The following is a 12,299-nucleotide window of genomic DNA, read 5'->3' as shown; positions in this document are numbered from 1 at the left end:
ATTAACTTCATATATGATAGCACATACAATTCATCAGGATATTAATGTTTAGCAGATCAGGACTTTTAAAATACCACTACAGAAGGCATATCTTGTACAGAACATATCATAATTACATGACATTGATGAATATAGGGTGTTCTTTCAGACATAGAATGTCACATATATACATATATACACTAACACTAACTACAATAACTGTACAATATATGAGAAAAGAGTCCAAATTACTGTGAAAAATCTTTGCAGAAGCAAGAAGGATCATTTCAGGCAACTATCACAGGCGGTAAGAAGGAACTGAGAGGATGCAGAGCCGGTGGAGCCCCTTACACTAGTGCATACACGCACAGTTCCAAAGGGTGCTAGAGCCAATCCTACAGATACCACTATGAGAAAAATCTCTGGCAACTGTGCACGCAGCACACACACACCTAGCATAAAATGGACATGAGCAAGCACTTCAAGAAGAAATATTATTTTAGTTCCTGTGAGACAATTAAATACCATGAAATGAGGTTGTAATAGTTTCTTGCAAGGTGCTTGTTATTTACTCCTTCACATAACACAAGAACCAGGCATCACCCAATTAAATTAATAAAAAGCAGCTTTAAAACAAACAAGAGGAAATACTTCTTCACACTATGCACAGTCAACCTGTGGAACTCTTTGCCAGCGGATGTTGTGAGGGCCAAAACTATAACGGGATTCAAAAAAAAGATGGTCAGGGATGGAACCCCATGCTCTTAGCATCCATAGCTTCTGACTGCCAGAAGGTGGGAGTGGACAACAGAGGATGGATCACTCGATGATTACCTGTTCTGTTTATTCCCACTGAAGCACCTGGCATTGGTCACTGTTGGAAAATAGGATACTGGGCTAGATGGACCATTTGTGTAACCCAGCATGGCTGTTTCTATGCCTTTTTGCAAAGCTAAAGTCTCTGTGCCATGGTGTATGTAGGGTTTGGTAGTTTCAGTTTCAGCTGTGGAGCTATCAGAGGGGGCCCTGATAAAAGAGCAGTCAGTCTTTTGACACTTCCATTCTCCCTTCTCTCTCCATACAGAGGAAACAATATAAACGCAACTTCTAGACTTAGTAGTGAGTACAAAACAATCAGTATAAAGCAGTCTCAATCTAACAGTCACTTGACCCCTTTTAAAATCCATCTGCTGCTGCCTACGGAAGACCATCTCCAGCCTAGACTTGGATCTCTTTCTTAGCTTCTCTCTATAACCCTGTTTTAGAAAACGGTTTTACTGAAAATCTGGGAAATCTTGTGGCTTTGGCAGTCCTTTGCCAGAACTCTTCATCTAGAGCAATCTTTCAGCCACCCACGCCTATCAGCTAACTGTGCTTGGCCTGGCATCAAAACAGAAAGTCAAGACTTTGTGGCAAATGAATTCAATCTAATTTTCTCTTAGGCAAAGTTCAGGGAATCCCAAGCATCGTCAGGCTGCCCTATTGTTAGTCACTCCAGAATGCTTGGTAAGGGATCCACTTCGCTGAAACAAAGTTCCTGTCCCTTTTGTATAAACTTTATTATATCAATGTATATCTGATCAGACACCAGAAATTGTATAAACACTTCCGCTTATAAGGGTTAAAAGCTGTTGCTTTAGCCTGGCAGATACGTAGATTATAGCCTGGAACACTATTTCCATGTCCCACATGAGCCTCATCTGAAAATGTTCAGTGAGGAAGAGAGGACTCAGAGGTCAGGTGCAAGGGGAAGCAAACCAAAAGAGGGGAGAGAGGGGAAAATCAGAGAGCACTGAAAATGGATGAGCTGGAAAGAACCTGAGATCATAAAGCAGTGGGTGAAGGAGCCCACGTATATAATTAAAGGTAAAATGAGGGTTCCATATTTACTATGTGAGAAAATGACATTTGGTCTGACAGGTGTAGAAGGATGTAGGGCCAGTCTTTCCACTGACTTCAATGGGCTTAGGATCAGACCTCTAATTCAGGAGAGATAGAACATAAAAGATTAACTAATTAATACACATACACTTTCACAGAGAGTTCTTATTCATGGGTAACAGTCTTTCTGGGTGTTGGAGGAAGAAGCATAGCTGCTTAAGAAATACTTGATCAGTCATTGATTATTTGCATGTAATTAATTACACAATTAACAATATACTGTAGAACTGGACAAACTAGTAAATGGTCAGCATGTACCAACCTACTACAGATTTTCCACTTTGGAAGATAAAAACATTCCTTTCTAATTTCTAAATACTATACAGCTGGCCACAGTTGAAGCACCATCTAGTACTTTTTGGTTAGCCTGACTTAAACACATATTTGTAATTTTCAAAACCTAAACTGTAGTTATGGAGTTATGTTGGTATCCATTACACTGGGGCTTTTTTATCATTATTACAACTTCTGCCCAGAATGTTGGCAGTATTAGAACAATTCTGCAGCATATAATTTAACTTACTTCTCATCCAAGACAAGGGTGGTCCTGTAAGTTTGAGGTCACTGATGGGGCAGATTGGGAGAAACTTGCATTCTAGTTGCCTGCATCAAGTCTGACCAATGGAATATGGAAAAAGCTTCCCTTTTAAGAGCTCTGTCACTCTCCATTACAAATACAAAGAGACCTTCACCGACTCTAGCTTATAGAGAAGACAAATAAATTTCAAGTACTGTAAATCAGACAAACGACAGAACGGAGTGGGTATCTACCCACATGGGAATAGATATGCAAAGCCTACTGTGTGATAATCTTTAAGACAATATTATTTATCGCTAGTTGGTGTCAGAAATTTTATGTGACTAATTTTTTCCTGTATGGATATTTTAATTTAAATCAGTTGGGAGAATCTATTTTATCCGAATAACTCCAGACTACAGTTGGACAATTTTTTTCCAGCAAATAATAAAATTGCTGAAAAATGCATTGGGGGTGGGAGGGCACTGAAACTGTTTGTGAATTCGGGTTGAATTTGGCAAATAGTTTTGCCTGGAAAAAATGAAAATGTCAAAACATTTTGTTTCAAAATTTCCAAAAAGAAAACATTTTGACTTTTCATTTCAAAACAGTGCTTCATTTCAAAATTTAGCTAATTTGGGTGAAAAAAGGGTGAAAAAACACCCCAAATGAAACAAAAACAGAAAATGTATTTTGGGTTGAACAGAATGTTCAGTTAGACTCAAAACAATCTTTCTCTCTCTCTCTTTTTTTTTTTTTTTTGGTTTTTCATTTTAGTGACAAAAAAATGGAGTTTCAATATGAACCAAACCATTTTTTCCAGTTTGACCCCCGAAATGAAAAATCCATTATTCACTCAGCTCTCTCTGAGACCTCTGGTTCTAAAGCATGAGCCTGTACTGTTTGAGCCAAAACACTCAGCTGTATTAATAAAGACTATCGATAACTTCTCCACTCCTGTTTGTGCACAACCCAGCACTAGAGGGGTACCACACTGAGAGAATGTGGCTTATGCATAAGAGTCATTTCCTCTGACCTATGCTCTTACCTCCTTAGAAGTTCCACATGAGGGGAGGCTTGTGCTTCACATTGGCTATTCCACCTAACTGGCGAAATAGCTACCAAAAGTGGATTCCATTTTAAGCAGTAAGTCTAAATGTGGTGCGTTGAACTTAAAAGGTTTGTTGGGTTTGGTTTTTGTTTTTTTGTTGTTTTTTTTTTAAGGAGATCATCGTGAACTAACATGGAGGAGCGAAACACAATTTTGAGTATGAAAACATCCAGCAGCTCTATATTTCCACATTGGCAGCCAAGATGGGTAACTGCAGAAATAAAAACTAAGCCCTACCTTCTGGATTTGGTCTAAGTATTTAGCTTTAATTGTTTAGTTACAAAAACGAATTGCACAAAGAGGTCAGATTAAGAGAATGGTAGAGAAAATGAAAGGAGAGAGAAGAAAGGGGTAAAAGAGGAAGAAAGGGGAGAATAAAGAAAAAAAGAGAGTGATGGGAAAAAAGATAAGGAGAAAGCAAAAAGAAGGCTCATTATGGAACAGATAGTGCATTCTTAGCCTCAGCAGGAATGAAAAACCTTTCATCAGATCAATGATTCTGGTGACTTTGTGGTTATACATTTATGTCTCTCATCTACTAATAGCAATTTCCACACAGCCTCACACCTCCTGTGTTCACCACAGGCATCAGGAAACAAAGCCTCTCAGAAATTAGAAGTGATCGTGAGAACAACGTTGGAATTCATTGCATTTATAGTTCGGAAAGATCAATCAGCATCAGGACTACACTGGTAATTTGAGGGAAAGGCATCATCCACAGACACATATCGGAGAAGTTGGAACTCTGCTCATAATTAACACAAATTAATTAACATAAATTGAAACAGAAGAAGCAAATGAAGATGTTGGAATGTGTGCAGGTTGGTTTGAAATCTCTTTCACATGGATTGGAACTGCAAGATATAAATCAATTTTGGGTCTCTCTCTCTCTCTCTCTGCAAGAATATCATTTATTATCTGAATAGGTATACACTTTAGCTGACCAGATGTGGCTTAGGTGTTTCTATCAAATTGTACAGGGTTCAAAATCAGCCATAAGGGAAAGGCAAGCCCTATTTCCAAAGGAAACTATCTCCAAGGTTTTGGAATGAGCATATATAAGAAACCTTATTTGACATCTTTTAAAGGCCAAGCTGAACAACCCAAAGGTAGACAAATAAAGCATTGGTTCCCCTCAGACAAAAATTACCTGTTCTACAAATCTGTTTAATCTGAGGATCAGCTCTGACAATAGTTTAAATAGCAACTTAAAAACAGACCAGTAGCTGGCCTATCAAAACTGGAGAGTAGCTACAGAATACAAGTACCTTGAAACATTGCCAGAAGTAGCCTACGCTGGGGAAGATTGCAGACAGCATCATTTTAAACAGCTTTTGATTAAAAAAAGCAAATCACACGTTTAAGGACCACATGTATTTAGCTCACATCTACTGAATGACACATACAAGTTTTAAATAGAGATGAATGAATAACTGATTTTTCGGTATGGGCACCGAAAAAAATTCTGTCAGTTTTTAATCAAAACTGAATTTTTTCAGTTTCACCAGAACAAAGCAAAACACAATAAATTAGTTTGGGTCAATTTGAAATTAAGTTTTTCAAAATATCAATTTGAATTAACATTTCATTTAGAAAATGTTGTTTCAAAACTGCATGTTGAAAAGATCCATTTAGAAAATGCCAAAGAAAACATTTTGATATTTCTGCAATTGATTTTTAAGCTGAAACTATTTGCTAAATTCCATCTAAATCACTGCATTTTTCAATTAATTTACAACTTGCCCCCCCCCTAAAAAAAAACCATCCAGCTTTAGCGTTAAATTCTACATAAAGCTCAACCCTGCATTCCTTGTGAATTCAAAATTCCAGATAACTTCATTATCCTTGGTATTCCGTGGTTATACTGAGCTGTACTGGATTAAAAGAGGTAATTGCCATGCTGTATTTTTCTTGCTATTTCCATTGATAGTGTCCCTAGATTTTACTAGAACAAATGTTAAATCAAGGGCATATGGGGGGGAAAAAAAAAAAGACAAATTCCAATTTGCTACATTATTTCTTAAGTCTATGGTGTCATAATACGCTGCAAAGAGCATGTAAAAAGAAAGGGTCCTTCCCTGAAGAGTTTATACTCTCACTTCGAAAAATACAAGCTGTAGGGCACACCTCACTTCTCAGAAAGCTGAGGCACATTAATGAAGAATATAGGAAGATTTCCCAAAAGAAAGCAATTTTAAGGAGAGGATTTGGGAAACAAAGGAGATTATTCCAGTTGCAAAGCTTGTCTTGAAAGATACCACAAAGACCATAAGGGGAGCAGTTAGCAGGGAGCATGCAGAGGAACACGTTATTTCTGGACTCCAGTCCAAGGACCTGCTTCAATCCCCACTGATGTCAATGAACAGGCTTCATAGACTGTAGTGGAGGTGGCGCAGGAGACGTGAACCGAGCTTCAAAGGCTGAATTCCTATTTCTATGTCACGAGCCCAATCCTTCACTGATAACATATAAGGCGACACACCCATGTGGAGTCCCACTGGAGTAAGCAGTTTGCCTACCTGCTATTCATTGCTGGTTTGGGGCCCAATTCCACAGCCCCGCTAGCACAGGACTTTAAGAATTTATATTGAGTTTATTTAGTTGTTCAGCTACGTTGATGACAGATGCCATATAAAATCCAGTATATATCAAATACCACAAGGTCTAGAGCTACAGCAATGGAAGACTAGTTCTTCTGGCTTTACATAGAAGAAAAGTATTAATTGCTGGTGCTTCCTTCTAAAAAATCTTAAAAGTTGTAGTGGTGTATACATACGATATATGGAAACCTGATTATATTGAGTGTTTTGTGGCAAACCATTCAATGTTTTCTGCTCTCTTAGCCAATGTAAAAATACATGTGAATGAAGTTACCAGTCCTCAGCTTGTCTCATGTAACCTGTAACATACATTTCTCTTGTGCTTTTTCCCTCCATTACAGTTTGATTTGTTAGCCCCCAAACCGCAGCTATAAAAGGATTAAGATTATTAACTCACATCTTTTCTCTGCTTTTGTAACCTGAATACCATTGAGACTGTTGGTTCAGATATAGTTTAAGTGAGTAAGTGTACAAAAGAGCTGAGATGAAATCAGTCACTATTGCAAAAAGCACAACAGTTTTCTTTTCAAAATTTGTCCTTTCTTCTATTAAGTAACAAGTCCTACTAAAAATTGATGATTTAAATGTATTAGCTGCCAATTGTATCAAATTAGCTGAAGCATACGGTATGCTGACACAGTGATAATAGTAATGTTAATACTTTGAATTTGTAGGGCACTTTCCGTCCACCAATCTCAATGCACGTAAGCGTTACATTCATTCTTCACTTTTTTTACTTTTTGAGTAAATTCAGGACTTGTGAAATGTGTCATATCAAGAACCGTGAAGACTAAGTTGTCTGTCCACATACCCAGAGAAGACTGGGTAACAGCAGTGAAAACTTCCCTGCCTCTGCCATCTCAACATGCCTCACACATAACTTGGAGTAACCCCCTTGCAATAGGGAGTCCACGGACTGAATGGACATGGACATCAAACTACTCCTTAAGCTGTAGAGGTGCTTATTCCAAGTCAGGCTCTTGGGCTCAGACTGCCCACAAAAGTACCACTGTGCACTGAAACCACCTCTCTATTTTTTAAAGTATTCACATCAACTGGAAACAGCATTACCTGGAAACATCATATTTATGTTTGTGATGCAAGACCAGGGAACCAAAGGCTAAGCCAAATAATTGCATCTCCAACATAAACCAAGAATTAGTTGGATACAGACTACAGCTGTCAGATTGGAACTCCATTGAAAGTGCAGAACATACATTAACATGTACCTCATCTGTTTCCTTACTGCCATGGTGCCATGATTAACTTCTGCCATGGATAGAGCTGGAGAAAGACAGGCCTGAGAACCACACTGTAACAGGGGTGGCTTGCCCTTGGGCTGGAGAGCCTGGACCCAAAAAACCAGCAGTAGTGGCTGAGGGCCAGCTGAGAGGAATCAGGTGATTCAAATATAAAAGGCAGCAGGAAAGTTGGAGAGGGGATGGTGCATGTGCGATTACAAGAGATGACAGCTGTGTCCCTTGATTCTGTAAGCAGCAAGAATGTGCCTGCAGAACCCTGAGTCAGTACTGGAAAAGTTGAAGAACCAGAAGAAAATGGGAGAAACTACTCTAGGGTCCAGACAGAGAAGCCTGAGAAAGACCCTGTGGAAGTTGGAATGAAGACTGTGTGAGCTTGTGTTTTTTTGTTGTTTTGGATTAATTAGGGGAGAGAGACCCTGAAGTGAGCTTAGAGGGCCAGTACCTGAATAAATAAATGAGTCATCCTTGTGGGGCTGGTTTAAACCACTTTTGAACTGTAAGTTCTTAAAGGACCCTGAAGAAGGGGGAGAGGAAGGCAGGTGCTGTAAAGCAGTGGTTCTTAATGAGGGGTCTACACCCCGCTGGGGAGCTGTGAGCCAGTTTCAGGAGGTTCCTGGGCTGAAGCTGGGTGCCCTGAGCCCCCGTGTTGTCCCCAGGGCTGAAACCGGGAACGGAGAGTCCCTGAGGCTCCCCCTGCCTGGAGCCCTGTGGGGCAGAAGCCCCAGCTGTCCTGCAGCTGAAGCCCTGAACCCCTAGAGCTCCCCCCTCCCCGCACACACACCTAGTGGCTGGAGCCCTGAGGTTCCCCTCCCCCCGGGGTGCTGGAGTCACCGCACACTACTGAAAACTTGCTTACTTGCTCACTTTTACTATATCAATTGGACTATAAATACATTATTTCAGTGGCATACTGAGGGTCTAGGCCAATGCTTGCATTTGCACCCCTCTCCCCCACACCCAGCAGCAGCAAGTAAGGTAACAGCACCCTGTGGAGGGGGCCCGTTTACTGCCCTTCTCCTCCTCTTCCCCCCCCCCCCCCCCCGGCTGTGGGGCAGCGGGGTGGTAGTGACCAGGGCAGATCCCCCAGCTAGCAGTGGCGGGCTGTGATGGGCTCTGCTCCAAAGCCCTGCTGTAGGGTTGGCTGCTTGGCCCCTGCGCAGCTGGGGTCCCTGCAGCTCCCTGATGTCATTGGCTCCTCCTCTGAGGGCCTGGCTGGCACCCCAGGCTGGTATCTGGGGGCCCTGGTCCCTCCCGTTTCCCCCTCTCCTTCCCCCCCCCCACACACACACACACATTCGGTCTGCCACGGCATTACTGACATGTCAGTGGATAGTACATAGAGCAGTATAAACAAGTCATTGTCTGCATTTTAGTTTGTACTGACTTCGCGAGTGCTTTTTATGTAGCCTGTTGTAAAGCCCGGCAAATGTCCAGATGAGCTGATGGACCCCCTGGAAGACCTCTGCGTATCCCCAGGGGTGCATATACCCCTGGTTGAACCACTGCTGTAGAATGACCTCTGGCCACAAGGGGTGCTAAGTAAGCAGCTACTGTGCTACTCCTCGGCTAGGGACATGACTCCAGGTAACATTTAGTTCCTGATTACTTCAGCTCATGAGTGTATGGCTGCATCACTAGTAAATAAGGCAACTTTGTCTTACGATATCTAGGATTTCCTTTAGTGAGACCATGATCATCATCCTGCAGCACTTACATAGCACTTTACATGCTGAAAGTGACTCGTAACCCTTGGCTGACGGGATCTAGCTATTAAACAAAATTCCCAAGGCAAATCCGGAGTCGGACAGTCGTTAGGAATCTCAGCAAAGCCTTTGTTTTTAGACTTTCCACCATGAGAGTGACACACACAACATTGACACCTTCACAAGTCCTCCTGCCCCCTCATCCCAGAAAATGGAGAACTGCCAGACACCTTAAATCTGGTAGGGTCTTTGCTGTTGCTATTGATTTGACATGGATGGCACTTAAATACAGTGGTGGGTGGCAATATAAATCCTTAAATAGATAGCGAGGTAATAATTAATTCAATAATCATATGAATGACCCCTGTGAATGATGGAAAAAACACTAAAACCCAAAACCAACAAATTTAGTTTTGGGGAAACTTTCAAAATGTTGAAGTTGTTTTACTATCAAATGGTTTTAAGCTGACCCATTTTTTTTAATGGAAACTGTTTTTAAAATGTTGATTGAAATGGTTAAGTTTGCCACAAAAAATGGTTTTCAATCAGCCATGATTTTCTATGACTGGTTCACTAACACTTTCAAAAATCTTGGTTTAAAAAAAAAAAAAATCAGAACATTTGCCATGAACACCAAAACATTTAAACAATATTGACCCTTTTTTTGTAGGGAAAAAAATGTTTTAAGGGTTGTCTGCAAGATGCTTCAGTCTGCACCAAAGGGGTGCAAATTTTAGTCTGCACTAGTGTGTCATGCACAAACTGGTCCATGCAGGTGCTCTCCAAAAGTTCTCTAGAATATGTTAACGTAGCATTGTCTGAAACAGGACTACATTAATCCACATTAAGGAAGTTTTAGTGCATGCCAGCAGAGGCCGTATGGGCCAGTTACTGCACAGCATGCTAGTGTGGAGTAAAATTTGCACCCCTTTGGTGCAGACGGAAGCACCTTGTAGACAATCCCTTAGGAAAAAAGACCAGTTTTCAACCAAAAAAGCTTTTTATCTGAAATTGTGACCTAGTGGTGTGGCAGGTACATAACAGAGCTCTGCAGGAACTGAAATGTCCATTTTACAGGAAATGCCACAATTTCAAAGCTTTGTTCTGATTCCACAGCGGAATGCAATGTCCAATTTTGAAATTTCCCATGCAATAAGATTTTCAAAAAAAACTTGAATCAATCAAAACATTAATTTAAATAAAACTGACCCTTTTTTCAATTTTCACTTTTTATATTTCATTTCATAGTCTATTACAAATTATACATTTCAAAGAAGCCATTCCAAAGTGAAAAATCAAACACATTTAGTTCTGATGAGGCCAACACTGACTTTCATCCTTATTAAAATGCAGCTTTTTTTAATTCATCAAAATTCTCAAGGAATGTATCCATGTTGACAAATCAGTGTGCTATCAGAATATTTTTGACAGGCTATAGTGTGTGTATATAGGCTATATAGTAATTAAGTATTATCCCCACTTTATGGGTAAGGCAAAGACAATTAACTCTTTTTCCTTGGGATCACAGTGTGTTAGTGGCAGAGCTAGGAATGGAAGTTCTCTCTCAGCACTGGGTTCTGATTCCTTCTCCCTGAAGTAATCTCGCGTTCAGTAGTGGTAGCTAAGACACCACAGTTTGAAGGGGGGCAGGCTCTACTAAACTGGGGTTATACTCAGATCCAGCCCCCTCTGTGCCTCTTATGTAGCCAGAACCACATCTTAAAGAGAGCACATGCTGATCCTTTTCTCAGGCAGCAGTAAACAGGCACCCCACAGCACAGTCCCACGAGCTGCTGAGTCCTCATGCCCTTGGTTGGAGAGAACTTACTGCTGGCTATGCTCTTCTCCCTACGCTGCATGCCTGAGACTTCCCACATTTTTTTCACAAAGAAGGAAAATAATTGAGTTATTGGAGACAAAGACATAAAATATGGATATGATTTTCTATGTAACATTGATACTTTAACTGTGTGAAATAGAGAAGTCCTGGATCAGAGTCACGATCAAAACCATCTGTGGAAAAGCTAAATCCAAGCTACTGATATGTCAAGAGGGAAGTGCTAAGGTCTTCACATTGAGGCCAGAGTTTTCAAGAACCCAGGCTCAGTGGGTCTTTTGGTCAGTCTAACTCTTGGTCAGTCCAATTTGCACCTACATTTTTGCGTAAACTAAATTTGCAGTTGCATCTTTTGCACCCAACAATGAACAGTGTGTGCGCGCGCACACACACACACAAATTCTTAAAGCAAGAGCACATTTATTTACAACTCAACATATTCTAGGCACTTACTGGAATAAATGGCCCACATAAGCCTTTTCAGATGCACTCTCCCTAGGGTGCTGGTGTGTCTGTGTGTGTGTGTGTCTGTCACATCTCTCTACTAATGTAAGGAATCAAATGCTAAATCCACCAGTCATAGACATGTGGGTTAGTGCTACCCTTCTAGATTTAGATACCACTGAATTGTCTACAATCATCAATATACATGGTTTTTCATCTTACATGAAGTACAGGTAACTTACATTTAATAGCTAACACAACTACAAATGGCTAATGATCCAGAAATAGTCTCCATTTTAATTTTCATACTGTCATGTATGTAAGAACACACAGGAATAGAAATTGCTTTATATAAAATTCTGTGATGTGCAGCCTGTCTTCTTAGGCACTTAAAGGCTTGTCTCTATAACTAAGGTAAGAACACAACCAGGTAGGCTGTTGCATGAGGCCAGCCTTTTAAATGGTACACCTGTCACTTCTCAGCATTTCATAAAAGGCAAACCTAAGAGAAAAAGTTTCCACAATGGTCCAGTTCATCGTACTGATTGATTACATGCGTTTAGTGACTGAAATAATCATGAACTGGGTAGGAGAAAGCGATTCTAATATTTTTCATGAGCCAAATTCAGGCTCAATCTGATTTTGGGGTGAAGACCGGAACATATTAATGGTACAGACACTCAGTGATGTGCACATGGTGATAAGTTATTTACCATGTTAAAGCATTACAGCAAACTAACTATTGTTTCCAAGAGATATCTTGTACCGGGGTGGCCAAACTTACTGACCTTCTGAGCCACAAACAGCAATATTCAGAAGTTCAAGAGCCAGGGCTGAAGCCCTGAGCCCCGGCAGGCACACCTCGCGGGGCTAAAGCCCCAAGCTCCCCACCCCAATCCGGTAGA

General features: G+C 40.7%; 1 long non-coding RNA gene across 1 annotated transcript in view; it reads right to left on the bottom strand.

The window, feature by feature from the left end:
- The window catches only part of LOC137141877 (uncharacterized), a 46,089-nt gene extending 38,574 nt beyond the window's left edge, over positions 1 to 7,515 (bottom strand). Inside the window, exon 1 of the long non-coding RNA XR_010916756.1 lies at positions 7,378 to 7,515. This is a non-coding gene — a long non-coding RNA (uncharacterized lncRNA). The remainder of the gene's footprint in view (positions 1 to 7,377) is intronic.
- Between the last annotated feature and the right edge of the window lie 4,784 nt (positions 7,516 to 12,299).

This window comes from Emydura macquarii, unplaced genomic scaffold (assembly GCF_026122565.2).
Source record: "Emydura macquarii macquarii isolate MOO-44397 ecotype Brisbane River unplaced genomic scaffold, CSIRO-AGI_Emac_v2 contig_3122, whole genome shotgun sequence".
Taxonomy (NCBI): Eukaryota; Metazoa; Chordata; order Testudines; family Chelidae; genus Emydura; species Emydura macquarii.
The sequence above is the reverse complement of the archived record's forward strand: the minus strand, read 5'-3'. Positions and strand labels throughout refer to the sequence as shown.